We start from the raw sequence: 18,642 nt of genomic DNA, 5'->3' as shown, positions 1-18,642 counted from the left end.
TCTTGTGTTGTGATGTGTACTATTGGGGGCTAATCTGAGACCACCGAACTGCTTTCCCTTCTTGATTCAAACCTAGCTAAGTAAAGCAGAAGATATGAATGTCTGTTGTTCCACCTCCTGTAGCCCGCTAACTGGATCAGAGCTGTTTAAAGGCAGTACATAAAACAATACGATGTACATGAGCAGAGTTTGAGCTGTAAACGTCCCTGCTCACTGGTGTCTATCAGTGTCTCCCACTGACCGTGCTTTTAACGTGACTGTGCATCTCATCAGATCCCCCCTTGGAAAGTGCTTTACCATGTCTCTGTGTGCATTAAGAATATACACATGTAAGGGATTTGCTCACCAATTTTGTAGCAATGTGTAAGATGCATTTCGAGTGCCTTGGGATCACTTTTGATAATTACATACTGTTAATGATAATTAGCCTAGCAGTAGTTAACATAAAAAAGTGTAGTTTATTTTAAGTATTTCAGTTATACTTAATGATACATTTCATTCATGCTGTATTCACCTGCCATGCATTTATTTAAATGAAACATTCATAAGAATTAGCATAGCAAAATAAGATAGTACTACTGGTGTTAGCCAGATGACCAGAGCATGCATTAATATTTATGTGACTATAACTATTTAGCAGAAACGATGATGTAAACTGGGATTTTAAGGTGAATAAGTGAAATAAAGTTTTGAAAAACTTTAGGCAGGGGCTGATGAGTCCGGTGCTGTTTGTTTATGATTGGTTAATAAAACCGATTTTTTCCTTTTCAACCAGCCACACTAAGAAGTTTAAATGCAATTATAAGTGCAGCACCGCTCAGTGCAATAAGGCTTTCATCCATTTTGAAGTGTGCCGCAGGAATGACCACGTGCTGCTTGAAAAAGTTTCCAGACAGTGTTTCCTGATAACGTTTCCTTGACAGTTTCTGAAGAAACATGTTTCCTTGTGTATGCTGGGCTTTAAAAAAAAAAAAAAAAAAAAATTGAAATGTTTAAAACCTGTTAAATGACTTCTGCAGGATCTCTGCACAGCTATGCCACTTTTTTTTTTCTCTGACCCTAGCCGAATGATGCTTGTGATTTGTTTTATTAACCTCAGAGAGTGACTCATGGTTTAATTCATTGGCTTTTCTTGTATAATTATAAGTTGTTCTGGTACGTTTTTTATCAGTGCCGAGTGACAGTCTGAGAGAAAAAGCCAAATATAACAGCACTCTTCTCATAGATTCAGATTTACAAATTCAGTGTTAGAACGTCACAGAGATTAATTGAACAAAATGAATGTACAATTACAGTGTCAAGAATAAGTTAATGGAAAATATGCTAAGAGTTCTGCTTTAGTGCCTAAAAAGGAAATCTCAATTTGTAAGGGTGGGGGGGGATGGTAACCAATGAGCATCTGCTGTATTCTCTAAGGAAAGTCAGAATAAATAACAGTTCAAAATACTTGCCATGTCAGAAGCATTGGTTTTCTATAAGAAACTTCATTTTGAAGCAAGTGAAAGGGCAAAGACCACTATATGTTTACTAAAATATATTTAACCGTATAAACGTAGTTGCAGGAAAGGAGTTAAGAGTTGTTTCTTGTTTTATACCACTAAAATTGTTTTATTCCTCTGAGAAACTGTGCCTTTGTACGTTGTACTAATTAGAGTCCGCTGCCCGTAATTAAACAACTTTACTCAAAACAATAAAATAATTGCTGATAATGAATTTCTTTCTTTTTTTTACTTTTTTCTAATGAAAAAAATGTAATTGTGAAATAACTATTGCTTTAGATTTATTACTGCTGCTTAACAACATTTAAAAAATACAAATTTTAGGGATGGTGTTCATCTTAAACCCGTTCATGGTCCAACAAGAATATTAACTTACTAACTTCCTAATATTTATAAATATAAATGGTCTGATTTCTCTTATGTTTTTTTCAATTAATATAATTTAGTTAATAGAGAATAAAAACAAACTGAACTACCAACTTCCTAGTCTATATTTAACTATTAATTTGTGTAATCCCTGCTTAACTGTTGGCAGCTTCTTTCAGTTGCTCCATTCTAAACATTAGCGGTGGTAATTTAATGTTATAATACAATGCGAACCATGGGTCAAACCAATGTTTAGTAGGGTGTGTTTTATTGTGGTTTTCTACCAGTGTGGCTGTGGCAGGCTGGCCGTGAGTGGTGACATTAGGCTAGAAGCAGGAACAAAAACAAACAAGGTACTGCAGTGGAAAACGCACTGCGACGCCGTTTATTTAAACACAGAAATAAATAAAATATTGAAAAAAACACAAATCACGAACACAAAACACAGGTGCAGCTGGGCGGTAGCCTTCACGTATCCTATAAGTTTGCTTAGTTTTAAATTTCTCCCTCCTCTCGCTCTCCTGTTCCTCCTCTGAACACCCACCTGGAGTGTAGAGAGCTGCAGGTTTATATACCGTGGCAGAGGGTTTTAACTAGCTAGTAATTATTCTATTACCCCTCGGCCACAATCTGCACAAGTTCATTAATAATTCCTGGCAAAGGACCTTGCCTCCGCCAGAACACGTTTTAAAATAAAAACAAAACAGTAACCACGGCTTTGCCATCATGAATACAATACAAAAATATACAAAACAAACACAGGAGACACAGGGATGGAGGGGGAGACCCCTTTCTAAAAATAAACAAACAAATAAATGTACAGAGCTCCTTGCCCTGTTACAGTGGCCCTTATGGTATCCTCTGAATGCCATTCTATTCTATTTTAGGTCAAAACCAAACCGTGTAAATACTGATTGAAAAAAGTGGAGGCCCAATGTAGCACAGTAGTTTGCAGTGTGCAGGTGATGCAGTGCTCAAGACAAGGATAAACAACAGAGTACTGGTGAAATGATGGTTTATTTATCTGTAATGCACAGTATGATGACAACATGAAATAATAATGGTGACAGCGTGGTGTATTGCTCTGTTTAATCCATAGGTTCAGTCTTGAAATAATAGTCCCGATATATGATCACCAACAATAAACACAAACACAATCACAAGCCCATAGTGAGTGCTCTAATGCTCGTGGTGCAAATACAATTATTTGTGACTGAAGTGCAGTGTTGTCTGGGTTTTGCACTGGCCTGTAGCAACAGCTCTGGATGGTGTTAGCCGTGTATTAACAACAAACAAGTATTTTAGACACAACCAAACAAACAAAACACTCGTAATAACAATATGGGTTCTCCTTCCGGTTCAGCATTAACCATAACAAAGGTAACAGATCACCTTGCTACGTCCCCTTATATACTGTCAATCACACCCACTTGGTTAACGATTGCAACCGCTCCTCCTTCCGGGTTGATTACTTAATGTACCGTAGTTCTGCCCCCTTTCTAGGTGGCCAACTTTCGCCTAACCCTGGGAATGAATCCAGTCTAGGGCACTCTGTTCCCTTTACACAGTGGCCCCACGGGTCGGGAGGGAGATTTATCACCAAGAATTATTCTATCTTTGTCACACCCAAATATACAGTTTGCCCCTCCAGTAATCAAAGTATATAAAAGAGTAATAAAGCATGGTAAACCATAGGTAAGCATTATAAAACCCAGAGGGGTATGATAAGGAATATTAAAAAGGTAAATTAGTGGTTTAACCATGGGAAACCTGCAAAATTACTGTACAATTTTATCATGGTACAGTTTGAAAAGAGTAAAAATCAGCAACCCAGACATCCAGTATCATTTACTGTGTTGGTCACTGTAATCTTAGATACCAGTGCCAGTAAGTTAGCAGACTGATCAGTTTCTTTGTGTTGTTTGCCAGTACAGGGTTACCAAAACCCTTGATTACAGGTCCTTGGTTACGAGTCCCATGGTTACAGTCTCCTTGACAACATGCTCCTGAGCCCCTGGATGATGCTGTCGCCTCTCAGAGGCCCCCGGCCATGTGTTTATGAAACTCCCAAAGTGATTACGGTAACCCAGAGACTGAGCAGAAAAACAGAAACACTGGAATGTCTCATTAATCACTGCCTTCAGCCCTGGCTCTCAGTGCTAATGTTAACAAAGCAGCCAGATGCAAGCCAGGCAGGGTCAGGGCTGGTGCGGGGAAGCGATAATAAGTCCTGTTCTCTGCAGAGCCGAGGACATTCAACCTGGAGAAACTATCGACCGTTAGGAGATACTGTTACACAGCTAGCCTCCATCCCAGAGACACTACATGGAATTTGGGGATGCAGCTACACAAATACGCAGCTAGCCTCTCTCCAATAGACACTACAGGGCATTAGGGGACTCGCTACATAGCTAGCCTCCAATAGACACTACAGTGAAGTCAGCATTGTCCATAAGAGACCTAGTGGTCAGAGGGAGATACAGGGGCTGATTCCACACTTCAGCCCTTGGACACTAAGGTCCAGAGACATAGACACCAGCCCCCCGCCCCCTTCCCCTGCTACACAGCTAGCATTCAGCAAGGAGACATTGGGTTGGGCCCCAAACTATTACAGTAAGGAGACTGTGAGCACCTCAGACTGATACCCAGACCTGTTCCACTCTGCATAATAAAAAGCATGCACCCACACAAACAGACTTGCCTGCAGTTTAGTGCTATAGCCTCCCGATTTCCATGTAACCAAACAAGGACTCCACTTAAAAATTATCAAAAGAATAATTAAGTTATTAACACATTAACTATTGCCTGCTGATAGACTTAAAAATCAAGTGTATTTAAATTAAAAGTTTACTTAAGAGTGTAGGGGCCACCTGCACTACTCTGTTTCATCAGGAGCCATCTCTGCATCACACTCCAGGTTAACGCAATCACTTTGGGAGTTTCTGTGAACGCACATTACAGCAGCCCAACAAACCACTGAAAATGGCAGATTGATTGTTTGTAGTGTTCACATCAGCGCATGTAAGATGCCTGCGTGTGGTGTAGAGTCTAAATTTCTTAACCAGCCCCAGGTAAGACTCCTGCAAAGCTTGGAGTGTCCTCTGTATTGAGATGCCCTGCATGTGCACCAGCAGTGGAGACAGGTTTGAGATGTTTGTTGTGTCTGAGACTGAAGAAGAGAGAAACATGGGCACACAGAGAGCCTGCTTACCGAGAGAGAGAGAGAGAGAGAGAGAGAGAGAGAGAGAGAAAGAATGGGTATACACTATTTTTTTTTTGTGTTAATTTGAGTAGTTATAGCCTGTACTGCATCTCTTTTTACAGCTTAGGTACTGTATGTTTAAGGGGGGAATAAATCATCACCAAAAACGAAGAAACAAACTATAAATGAAAATAAAAAATATATTAAACATTATATAACAAAATAAAATGTTATGAATATAAGGCACTCTTACAATATTGGTTCACCCACCACTCTTTGTATCAGTGTAGCGAGTATACCAATGTCAACGCCACACACTTTTTACATTTATACTGCTTAGCATTTCTTGTGCAAGTAATGTACCTGATGATGCACAATTATTTTTTTAAAAATTGTCGACAAACTCTGGTTTGAAGATCACCAGACTAAGCCTTTGTGGTGTTTTACCTGTGTTTATAACGTAAAGCCTGATTTATCTTTTTTGGTGCTAGTGGTGTTTTATCGAGTTTTACCAGTTAAAATGAGAACCGGGAACCCTAAGTATGGGTAAATGTCCATTTATCCTTGAATGCATTACTTTAGCTTTGCTGTACTTGAAACATTTTTAAACATATATTCACACATCACGAGGAGTGTTTGCCACAAGGAAGAGCATTTTTCCTCTCACTGGTGCTCGGATTGTAAAGAGGCTCTTGTGGGAATCGTGATTAGGTATAATTATATTGTTTAGCTGGCTCTCTATAGAAAACCTAGTTGCAATAACAAAAAAAAGAAAAATGTAGGCATCGTCACCCTGGACATTGCTAGTGAATAAAAACAATCTATTCTCAGCTCTCCAGCACTGTCCTTCTTCAATTAACAATACCTCCATCTCTCTGGCACGATTGCCTTGATAAAGATTATTATTGAGCATTAAATTAATCATTTTCAGCATTCCATATCTGTAACCCTGTACTAAATGTTTGTAAGTACTGGACCATTCCTCCTAATCCTGTCACCCTCTGAGAAAGGAAACACAGCAGCAAGTGCAGGCAGGCAGAAAGCCTAAATAGTGTTGCATCCACATAGCTGCAGTCGCCCTACACATCACTGTCGTTGTGAGGGTCTTTTAGCTTAGGCTGTTTGGACATGAATAGTCTGTTTTATTGCCTCACTGATACCTCTTCCATTCAGGTCAGCTCTGGCTCCACATCCCAAAGGACCTGCCTCCCCTGCTTCCCTGCACTGGCAAGGGAGAAGTGTCAGTGCAGCTCCATTGTTGGAGAAATATCATCCATTCATCATAACGACAAAGGCTGCCTTTTAAGAGGATTACCATCTCATAACTCAGTTTCTGTCTGCTGACAGTGAAACACTGGAAGCTAGGAATAACACAGTAGAAAAATTCTAGGTGATGCAAAACATTTAGCTTTAGCTGCACATAATAATGCTGATAATCCTGATGCAACATACACATTTCCATTTAAGTTTCAAAAGAAATGCTTGTGAGGGAGCAGCTGCAGACATGCTTTCCAGGAATATCGAACATCCTCTTAAGGCTGTAACATTACGAGATAATTGGATCCAGATGAAGGAAACATTCTATAATTAGGACAGTGGTTCCCACGATTTCATCCTACTCTTCAGTTTGTTACCTTGATAATGGAATCACATATTAGCTCAGGACAGGGACTGAATCTACAATGTAGAGAAGGATAAATGGGATTCACCTAATTCAGAGTAACAAAAATATTTGGAAAAATAAGACTTGGTAATTCATACATTGAATAGTATAGTTAATTGAATAAGGCTTCTTTGGACCAAGCAGAGGAAAGGGTCTAGCAGAAGGAACTAGAATGTAATAAAAGGAAAGCCATCCAGTGTAATAGTCTCTCTGTCTTTGCACAGATGCTCTGATGCTCCTATGCTACAACAGTAGAACTGCATTAGGCTTACAATATAGTTGAAGTAAAACAATGTGCAGTGGGCATTGCCTTGGTACTAGTTGTTCGTCTTGTATCCTGGGCACCAAGTGTCACCTACAGCTTAGGCTTTTGCTTTACCTTTTATGATGTGGTTCACTGCTAGACAGTAGCCCTTTCCAATGGCTTTATACCAGGGGTTCCCAAAGTTTTGTTCAAGGAGGGCTACTTAACAGGTGGCACGCTTCGCTGTACTTCACTGTACTTAATGCTAACGTATGCAAATGATATGCTAAAGAGTATTGTGTGTCCCACAATGCTACACCGATCACCTGTTACCATCAGTCTCAATCATAGCAGTGCCCAGAGAGGAGGAACCAGATCCAACAGGGTAAAGCTGCAAGAGGTACACGTCCCATTTGTGCGCGCACACTAACTCCACCCTACAAAGATGCAATCGCCAAGGTCCCATACTGATCCCATCCATAGAAAGTTAGTGATCATTAGGGGGAGAAAATGGTAATCGTTAGCTGTCTTGAATATCTTTATTTTCTGATAAAATTGACTGATAGACCATTAATTGTTGAAAATCATGTAAATGGGTCATCTTTTTCAGTGGTCTTGATTTAAACACACAGTAGTTCACAAGATTGCTGTCGTCTAATCTATAGATTGCTCTCTGTTTCTTTGGAAACCATTCAGTTATCTGTGTTTGTGCCCATTGCAACAATACCTTTAACTGATAGCTTCACACAACCTATATCTGCCAAATCTTATCAAATAAAAGGAAGAATTAGGTGTCCCACACCTCATTTAGAGTTTCTGCTTTCTCTGCTCAAGGCAGACCATTTCGCTGACGGTTATTAACCCTCTCTCTCCCTCGAGGCTGTTGCAAGTAGATGATCCAGACCGCCCTGCATCCCCAGTGACTTGACCCCGTCATTGGCATATATTACCCAAATAACTGGAGGAATATGTGAACTGAGGAGAAGGGTGTGATATATTGAATATGCAGTGACATAAAAGGAGGAGGGGAGCGGTAATGTTCATAGTCAATAGCTGCATGATGTAGTTAAGCATTCACCACGAGGGTTAAGATTTAGAGAGTGTGTTCTTGTTTCCTTAACAAGCCTGTGATTAAAATGCAAGTTTAATTCAATACTGGATTTTGTGTCAGTTATTCAAGGATCATCTACATACACTTCAGGGAGCTAATAGATATCAAGTTACTTATGAAATTGTATAGTTAATTTGAAATTTGTATAGTTAATTTTAAAAGCTGAAAACAATTAAAAAGGTCTAATTAAGATAATGAATAGTTCAATTAAGAGTTAAATGAAGTCATTGAGAGCTCAGTTGGAATGAAAACCAGCAGACACAGTGGGTCCCCAGGATCAGGATTGGGAAACCCTGACCTAGAATATTAGGATTGTGACATAACAAAAAAAAGAAAAAAACTATATGAATGTAATTCAGATCTCTTATTTTACTTCATGTAATCAAAGAAACTACAAAATGATATTGCAAACATCTACTAAAAGCCATAATAATAGTACAGCATTTATAATAGTACAGCATGTTAGATTTTGAAATGTATGTGGAAAACTACAAAGCAGTATGTAGTTCAATATGTTAGCATAACATTACTCAGCAGGTTTAATTTGACTTTATGAAGCAAAATTAGTTAACTCTATAGGGTGAAGCAAAACTTTTGTCCATAGCTGTACATCCATTAGGTGTTGCTTTACTGTGATGTATCTTCGTATACTGTTGCATCTGACATTACTCTGCTACTTCCAGAGGTATTGAAATTATCGATGAGGGGAACGAAGATACTGCATCTCAATTAGCAGGGTGTTATTGGTCCTCCTCCCTCAGTACTGCCCATGCTGGAAGTAGGGCCATAGTATTATGACTATTATCAACCCTTTAAATAATCAGCCAAGACAGGCTTGTGTTTCCATACAGGTGTTTCTTAAATAGGTATATACAAACCAATTGACGTAAGACTGGACTGATGAAGTGTTACAGTTCAGCAACCACATAAAATTTTGACTTTGATCAAACTCCTTGTATTCCTGAACTCTGCACTTGGTAATCCAGAGATTATAATAAACAGAACCCACATGTGGAGATTAGGTTGTCTTTCCAACAGCTGCAGATTCAATGAGATCTGGACAAGTCTAACAGGATCTGAAATTACCCAGATACCATGATTTATCTCAAGAGGCTGTGGCTGATCAGAAGATAATACCCCCCTCTGTGTGAGCAGTCTCATTTCGGGGAGAAGTGGCCAAAAGGATTCTGGGACTCTTCACGAATAGAAATATGTCTGTCTGTCAAAATACCTGAAGTGCAACATATCCTTATCCAGGGTAAAAAACAACACCACATAAAAGTAGGCATACACCAATTTTTTAAATATTAATAATTGCATCTTGCATCATTCATATGGGATGCAGTGTGATCTTATGGTTTGAGCTGAGGGACTGGTTAGAACTAGTGATTTGTGGGATATGACCCCTGCATAATTTGATAAGAAAAACTCTTCTGTGGCAGTGGAAGTGAACTATTTTGTTTCTGTTTGCTCATCAATGTGAACAGGGGAGGAGGGAGCCCTTCAGCACCTGTTACCTGCTACCTGCCAAGGAAGACTAATTGCTGTGTATTTTTAACATTTATTTATTTCAGATTGGTTTTGCAAGCTCAGGCTCTTTCCGTGTGTATAAGAGTGTGTGCAGCTGCTGTAGGAACTTTAGCATCCCACACGTTCTAGACTAGGAGCGGAGCGGGAGACAGTCACGGCCGGTTTGAACAGTGGAGCTATCACACATGCTGCACCTCAAGGCACAGCTTTGGACATTCTGTAAGGTCAGAAGGGGAGATGTGCAGTAGGGGGAGATGCCACTGCATTGCCAATATGAGTTTTGAAGCAACTACAAAGTTTACATATACTTTAAATTATAGATCTACTTCACAAGTATTGGAGATTCTAACTGGATAGCTCATCGGACGTATGTCCACCTGGCCAAGAGTTAGGGAAGCCTAGGTCATGGGTATGGACTCTGCAGAATCTGTTTTGAGGAGATTTTCAACACGGTTAAAGCCACAGATTTCAGACAATAGAGCTGGAGTGACACTGACTGAGGCCATGAATCGGTGAAGATACAAGGAAGACTTAACAACAGCATAAGGAGATTCTTAAACAGTCTCTCAGCTGCCTTTAAGGGGTCAGTGCTAGTCATAGAGGAGTTGCTGAGGACAGTTGACAGAGGGGAAGTAAGACAGATATGCCTTTGACATGGATACTAGTGGAGTCTATTCAATTGATTTAAACAGTGAAGGATCGAAATACGACCACAATAACAATTTATATATCCTTGATGGCGTAATTTGGTGAAACCTTAGTCAAACCTCAAAATATTTTGAATTTACATTTATTTATTTATTTATTTAAATATCATGCCCTCTGCACAATTCAAATGTTTACAGCAACAACAGGAACATCAACTTAAAGCTATGTTTCCCCACCTTGGTGCTGGAAAGATGTTACAGCATCATTTTTCACTGGACTTTTTAATTATTTGTGCCACAGTACTGTCTCTGAGTTTACTAGCACAAATACAGAGATGACAATTTAAAAGAATAATACACAGTTTAATTCTGTGGAGTTGCACATGCATATGGATAGTAGTTGACAGGTGCTAGGTTATGAGTTGTATGCAAGGCAAGCGTTGTACCAGCTCTTTTGTAATGCTAGTTAGCTTCTTGTTTGTTTTGTCACTTACTGAAGTGAATCTCTGTGGAAGGGGTGTGGGTAATTCACTGACCAGGAGACAGACAGGTGTAATTGAAAACACCACACAGGTGCCCAGTTTTATTTTTAGGCCAGTTCTTATTTTTCCCCGGCAGAGGGCACTGTTGGCCATGGGCTGCCTATCAACGATGATAGACAGCACCACAGAAATACCAAAGTTGGTAAGCGAACAGCAAGTGTACTCGTAGGTGCTCAAAGAAATAATAATGAAAACAGAAGGCGAAAAGAACAAGGGAAAATAAAACAGTAATAAAACCACAAATAAAAGGTGCTGCACTCGGCAGCTTTATCCCGGTCGCTGCTACCCGCACGACCCGGATCACCGTCCTACTCTGTCGGCTCCCTGCCTGCTCTAAACAATAGTTCGGGGTCTGCCCAAGGGTTCCCCACTGTCACTCTCTGACTTGTTTGCTGTTCTCAGCTGGTCTCTCCGTCCTCGACCAGCACTTCCGCACACACACAGCGCGTCTACAAAGGCAGACCTGAGGAAACAGCATATATTTTTATATAGGGCTAGCAATCTGTCAAGACTCGCCTCTCAGCCATTCAGAGGGGGAAAGTCCACACACCTACCTTCCCACCTCCCTGTGTCACTGCCATGACTCACAGGCGGTTGTTGGAAGGCTGCTGCCCTCTTCCTGCAGTACTGTGAACACGCCAGCAGAGTCAGCACAGATCTCTCCCTGCTACAGTCTCATTAGCAGAGGGTCTAGCAGAAAGATTCCTTGAACACTAGTGCAGAGCAATGACAAACTGATGCCAAACATCTGTACAGCATCAATGTTAACATAAACACACACACACACACACACACACAGCCATACATCCGTGTCTCAGATAACACCACAACAGTTTACACAGACCCTAGGCATGCGGGTTGGGTGTGAAGTTGTTAAGTAATGTTGGTAATGCATTCCCTATTGAGGAACCCCCTGTGGTTAGCGGTAGTTTACTGTGTTAACTGTAAGAGCTTGATGACAGGGAGAATGTTGTGTTAATCAAATGGCGTGAGAGGGAGCATAGCACAATGAAGGGGAGCTTGGTTTTGTGAATATTTAAAAGCCAAGGTTAACTGATGGGGCACATTTTTGAAACCCTCCCTTGCACGAGCCATCAATCTGTCCCTGGTCCAGACTGAAAACAACCAGCGTACACATGCAGCTTGACGTATTCCTCGTGTTTCTGGCTCGGGATCCAGTCTGATGTCTGCCCTGCCTTGGTGTCAGTGCTTTGTAACCTTCTTGTAGTTCTTACTGTACAGCACCTTAAGATGCAGTGGTGACTGTAGATGCCTCTGAGATCAATTAAAAAGATAAACTATATTTACATATTGATTGCATGCACTTATCACAAAATACATTATATGCAGGTGTGACAGAAATATAATGAATCTTGGTTGTAAATCTCCCTCCCGACCTGTGAGGGCGCTAAGTAGCAAAAGTAGAGTCCTTTGGACAGGCTGGCCTGACAGGTCTTTCCCCAGGTCGGGAAGTTGGTCAGTCTGGAAGAAGGCGAGACGCCGTTGCAAGAACGTAATGACCCAGAAGGGAATCAACGTAGCAGCTGCAGATTGTAGAGATAGCTGCACTCGTTTACCAAGGGGTCATGCGTGACAGCATAAAAGGAGCCGGAGAATTGCAATCTACTCCTTCGCTTGTTTTTGTATAGAGAACTGGAAGGACCGTGAGAGACCCAGTGAAAACTGAAAAAGATATTCGGGAGTGTTTTGTTTGTTTGTTACTGTTAACCATTTTGCTATTGTGAACCACCAGGTGGCTAACATGTATCTGGAGCTGTCGCCTTGGGCCAGCACAAAGCCGGAAGAACACTTCACCACAGTCACTAAATAAACTTTTATCTCCCACTACAAGCACTACAGCACGCATCCGGACTGGTGACCGTGGGTTATTGTGGGGCGGTTAACGTGTATTTATTATTTGGGCTGCAATCCCTGTCTTTTCTACCTCAGTGCTTTACAGATTGGTGTGTATTGCTGGAGCCTATTGTTTAGTCGCCAGACCGGGAGTTATAAAATAAAGACCCCTTTCTTAAATGGATTACAGTTTCCTGTCTGTGTTTGTTCTTGCACTGCAGCACCTCTGCACCTGTTCACAATCAGCAGCCCCTTTGTCACAGCGGGTCCCCAGTTATACGAAAAATAAGCTACTGGACAGCTACTGCCTACCAGTTGAGGACATTGGCCTCTTCCTAAAAGAAGTGGTAGATCTTCCTTCCCAATCCCCCCCATCCACCACCAGCCAGTCATCTTTCTTTCAATCACACCATGACTTTAACCTCTATTATCAGAACAGGTGAATCTGCCCTGGAATGACATGAAGGCACATCCTGTAAGAGAGTGGGCATGTGCTTCCCCCTAGTGGAGGTAAAATGCTATAGCATTTATGTGGTGTTTTTTCACACACTGCAGCTTTTTGACCTGCTTTCGAACCAGTTCCTCTTTTACATTAACCTTTATAGGGGTTGTTTATAGGGGTACTCATCTGAGGTATTAAATTAACCCTTAACGGTCAAGTACTGCCCTGATCCTGTAACTGATCTGCCCTGAGAGAATCCAGACCCCTGAGAAATGCATCAGCATCTAATCAGCTATTCTTTCAAGATTAATTAGCTGCTGTGTCAGTCATTGTTTGATCTTGTCTGTTGGGTAATTCCATGACAAATCACCCGGTTGACTCAAATTTACACAAAATAAGCTGCTCTGTTGGTTTGGTCTTGCCTGTTGAAAAGTAAAAAATTAGCAAGGGTTTCATGTATATACATGTGTCATTTTTTAAGAAAACTCAAAAATACTTTTCATCGCCCTTCAGTGATCACAAACAAACATCCGCAGTGCTTCCTCAGTAGTACCACTGTGGGTGTATGAAATAGGCATGACCTGTCGAATTAGGCCAACTTTAGTGGCTCAAACTGCAGTGCAAGCGGAGTCTGGAATGCAGCTCTGAAATGAGATGATGGACCACAGTGGGCCCATGCTGTTACGATAGTTTGATGGGTTTGACTCTGGGAGGTGAGGCTGGACTGTAAAAGGGAATGTTGGGTTTCAGCCTTGATGTTCTGAAGCTTTGGATGCTCGGTCATGCCACTTGAGACCTGTCTTGTGTGTTTATTTATCATTCTTGACCACTGTATCTAGGATTTGCAAAGGTAATGGAGCACTTTGAAGCAGTCTGCATCCTCTCTCGATAAGGTCTGATGTTATTGCAGTCCATCAGCATGGCTTTTATTGTATGTGAAATTGTTCAAGTAGTCGTTGGAGTATGAACTTCACCATTGCTTGCATTTAAAAGAGGGATACTTAAATCCTATTGTATGAAACCAAACATCCGATAGATGGTGTAATACACAGTGCAGAGGGTTGCCTTGTTATTGATTTAATACAGTGTTCCAATTTTGAAGTGGGACCTCGTTCCACTAGAGTCTAAATGGTAAAGTAACCCATTTACACTGCGGTGAATGCTGGCATGTCAATTGCAGAGAACTATTCACTGCTGTGGATCTCAGCCTGAGAGCAGATCAGACAGCAGCTTGTTCCTATCTAACTGTGCAGCTGCGCTCTTCAGCCTCTGTTACAGATAGTGTAAACACAGTAATTGCAAAGTGCTACCCAGCAGAGTCGAGAGTATGAGACCCCTGCAATTAACCAGTCTGAAGTCGGGGGGGGAGACAAGGGGCTGCCTGCCGGCTTTACAGCTACAGCATGTACAGTATCTCTTCTATAGAAACAATTAGCACAGCAGTGTCAATATGTAGGAATATGCGAGGCTCATTCCATGCTGCTCCCTGATGCGATGTGAAAACACAGTGTAGCACTTCTCCCTGTCCTCAAGTCATTCCCATATTTAGAAATGAATACCAGAGGTGGTCGCAGTCTGCTCTTAACCCCTGCACAACCAGGCCGGTCCTCGTTAGGGTAACTGCCTGGGGCTGGGGCTCATTGCACTTACAGGTCGTGGTGAGCTCAGGTGCTGGGTGACAGAGTGTTAAAAAGTTTCTTAAAATCAGCCACATTCCATTTAAAAAAAAAAAAAAAAAAAAAAAAACAAAAAAAAAACAATTGATGGGATTAAAAAGTGAAGTTGCAAGTTTAAAACCTATAGTAAATTGATCTTTTATAAAAACTAGTTTACGGTTAGGGATTTGAAAGCATAATTAAACTAGTAGTCAGTCAGTTTTTAGTTATACTTTACACAACGTTTAATTACACTTTGCAAATTGCCACTTGTTCGCCTATGTCTACAGAAGTCGCTCAGGAGGTTACTTGGAAAATAGTAAGTTGTGCAACTGATCGTTCAGATGTTGACCCAGCTTAAGACCTGAAGCCAGTTTTGTGAGTTTCTGAGCTGAAAACCCACAAAGCCCCTTGTGTCTGTGCATTTTCATTTAATGATTTGGGCTGTAGTAATACACAGGGCTAATGCTCAGGCCACTACCTGGACTAATACACAGGCTAACAGGTCTTGTTCAAGTGGCATTGTTAAAATCCACATCATACTGTATGCATTTGAAATGTTACAGGGCTTTGTGAAACAGTGATATAATTAACAGCAACTAATCTTCACAGGGATCTATGATCTTTCTGGAGTGACCTACACATTTCAGATTGTGTAAAGTATGATATTGCCATTAGTATACATAAGACCAGATTGATATTTACGTGCTCAATGCGATCTGTTACAGTTTAATGTTTAGGTTTTTTAACCCTTTTTTTTATTTTAAGTCTCAACAAGGTGTACTTTCGGTTTAATTGGATGGCACCCCTGCTGTCTGAATGGAAGAGAGAGGGAGAGCGAGAAAAACTGGCTCAGCTTTATCTGGCTTTCCACTCTATTTGTAATTACACAGGAGCTCAGCTATAATCCCTCTTCTGCCTTCTCCAGTGAAACAAACAAAAAAGCATTTAGTTTCCTCAGTGGGAGGCCGTGCAGGCAGGACGGATCGCAGTTTAGTTTATGTACAGAACCTTCCCTGTCTCATTTTCAACGCAGTCAGGAGTGGACCGGAGAGTCACACGCTAAAGCAGTGGCAGCTGAGAGGCTGAGAGGGTGAGGGAGTGCATGAACATGTGAGGAGGTGAGGGGTGAGGGAGGGGTTGGTGGAATGACCCTTCTCAAGGTTTACAACTGTATTTGTGCAATGTATTTTTGGCAGTTTTACCTTGGCTTTCCCATGGTTACATTATGCATTTACTGTAGTTTACTCTGGTTTGCCACGTTTATTAATATGCTTTACCATACCTCTCTATGCATTGCAAAGTTTAACCTGTGATTTATTATACTATGCTATGCTTTTGTTATAGTAAACATTTAGAAATGTTGTCTGTGGCAAAGTAACACAATGAATATGTTTGGCTTAAATAATAGAGCTTGATTGAAGTATTTAAAATCTTAAAAGAAGATGACAAAGTTAATGCAGCTGGAAACTAAGTGAAGTGTTTTTAGACAGTGTGGGGTGAGGGTATGGAATGGCTTACCTAGCTATGTTCTTGATTCTGAATCATTTGGATTCTTTAAGACACAATGAATGAACTCCTCTCGTTTGTGGATTGTCTTAAGTTCTTCTATTCTTGTGAATGTAGTGTTGGCCAGTAGTAGCATTGCTGGGAGTTGGTTTTCAGCAAAGTAGGGTGTAATGGATCTCTTCCTAGTGGCAGATGAGTTATTCATACTGAATTAATGTAAAGACACATACTTCCCTCTCAACTATAGAGTTTGCTCTTTAGTTGAATGGTAAGGCGTTTGTCTTGAACCGTGAGGTTAGTGGTTCATGTCCAGCCCTTGCCTTTCCTTTCGATTCAGTGGGCTGAGATGCCAATTTATTTCAATGGGTTGTGTTTGTGGGGCGATATGGGTGCATTTATGTGGTGTCAGCTGAAACAGGAACAGAGCGGCAAGAAGCTGTTGTCTCTGTTTGCAGGAAATTCTCTTTGGGACAAAATCAGGGATTGCTGCAGAGGGGAACCCCAAGAGAAACATTCCCACGCAGCAAGATGCAATCTGTATGTGTCATCCTGTACCATGCTTTAGCATTCTTCACAAAGCTTTAGCATGTTTTACCATCCTTGGCATTTGTGTCAATATTGTCACATTCTAAGATAAAACTCTGAGATTTCATTTTAAACTTGCAAGAGATGTTAAACAGGTCCCACTGTCATTTCACTGTATCAAGGAACTGTAACCAAGCAAACATTTGTCTTCATTTCTGTATTAACGATAAACTTCCTTTATAAACAAATTATTTCAAATACAAATATATACTTTTTAGATTTGTTTAATAAACTTTATTTATATTCTCCAGGTTACAAAATACCAGTGAAATAGTAAGCATGAGTGATACCCCCACCGTATTTTCTGATTCCCAATTGGATTCTCAGATAGGATGCTATATAAATGTACAGTATGTTGTATTGCATGCTGTGACAGTGGAATCTGAGATTGAGCACTATATAAATGCATGGGGTATAAGATCTTAGTGCAGCAGAATACCGTAGAGGGCTCTGTATAGATGTATGGGGTATGGCATGCTGTGGAAGTAGAATCTGAGATCTTGATAGCAGTGAGAGTTCAGAAGACAGATGGTGCTGGGCACTCTTTTTTCAGGGATTGAGATGATCTCTTTCAGACAAATACACTTTAACCTATCTTTCCATCTTGGGAAGTGGCATTTAGTTTCCTGCATTTGATTGATTTATATGCCTGAGAAAGAAAATGGTGCAAGGCTAGGGTGAGCAGATTTTCAAAGCTCAAAACCAGGACACATTGTTAAATAATTGATAAGACTTATTAATCTATTTAAATATAGGCAATTTAATGGTTAATTTCAGTACACTCCCGGGTGTATATTTTGTGGTTAATAACTTTCCGTATTGTGTTATATAAGTACTGCTACTTTATTATTATTATTATTATTATTATTATTATTATTATTATTATTATTATTATTATTATTTTCACTGCAGATGCCATAAACTAAGTGATATAAGAAGTGGTTGTTTATGGTATTTTGACAAAATGTATTTTGAATGTGTTGTGCTACCGTTAGTGGCTGAAAACCAGGACTTTTTAAAGTTTTTGAGAAAAAACTGGGACACTGGGATACTGGGACATTTGCTGGAAAACTGGGGCTGTGCCAGCTAAACCAGGACGTCTGGTCACCCTATGCAAGGCATCAGTTCTGCTGACAGCAGGCCTGCAATGTGTATAAATAACTTGCTGATAAAAATTGGTGACGAATACTGAACAAAACATTGTATTTTCTTAAATCTTCGATTTTCTTAAATCTTCTGCGGTTAATGTAATTTGCAATCCCTTGCCATGCTCTACTGTACAATTTGAATCTGTCCCTGGTTCTTCCTAGTCTTTTCTATGTAAATGATGTTGCTTGTTTCTACTATTTGCCCTGAAAGAAAACATTTACATTGAAGTCATTTAGCGTGTGCCGTAGAAGTGTTATAAATAGAAATTCTGACGAAGCATTGGTTTCTGTGCTGTGATTTGCGTATGCACTCTTCAGTGAAACTAACAGCTGCCGAATGACAACATACTCGTGTATGAAGAAGCAGTTCTGTACTGCTTCAAATGAACATCAGCAAACAAAGTAAAAACTTGGGGAAAGATTGATTGTCATGGATTATATTCAATATGATCTGGTCATTTGGAAGTACTAACTATTTGGAACGCTAGTTTTCTTATTTTCCATTCCCAACTGTCCCATCTGCTCTTTCCCATGAACTTGGGGACTGATCTGTTCTAGCATACCACCAATGAAAGGATGTGCAGTGCCGGTATAGTAGATACAGTCTGGCTTTCTTTAACTGAAAGTAAAGTGACAGCAGGGCTT

At 40.4% G+C, this 18,642-nt stretch overlaps 1 protein-coding gene across 2 annotated transcripts in view; it reads left to right on the top strand.

The window, feature by feature from the left end:
* The window catches only part of LOC121314293 (potassium voltage-gated channel subfamily H member 2-like), a 152,522-nt gene that overhangs the window by 54,461 nt on the left and 79,419 nt on the right, over positions 1-18,642 (top strand). The gene's annotated exons all lie outside the window — the stretch shown is intronic.

This window comes from Polyodon spathula, chromosome 4, assembly GCF_017654505.1.
Source record: "Polyodon spathula isolate WHYD16114869_AA chromosome 4, ASM1765450v1, whole genome shotgun sequence".
Lineage (NCBI taxonomy): Eukaryota > Metazoa > Chordata > Actinopteri > Acipenseriformes > Polyodontidae > Polyodon > Polyodon spathula.
This window is presented reverse-complemented; position numbering and strand designations above follow the sequence as displayed.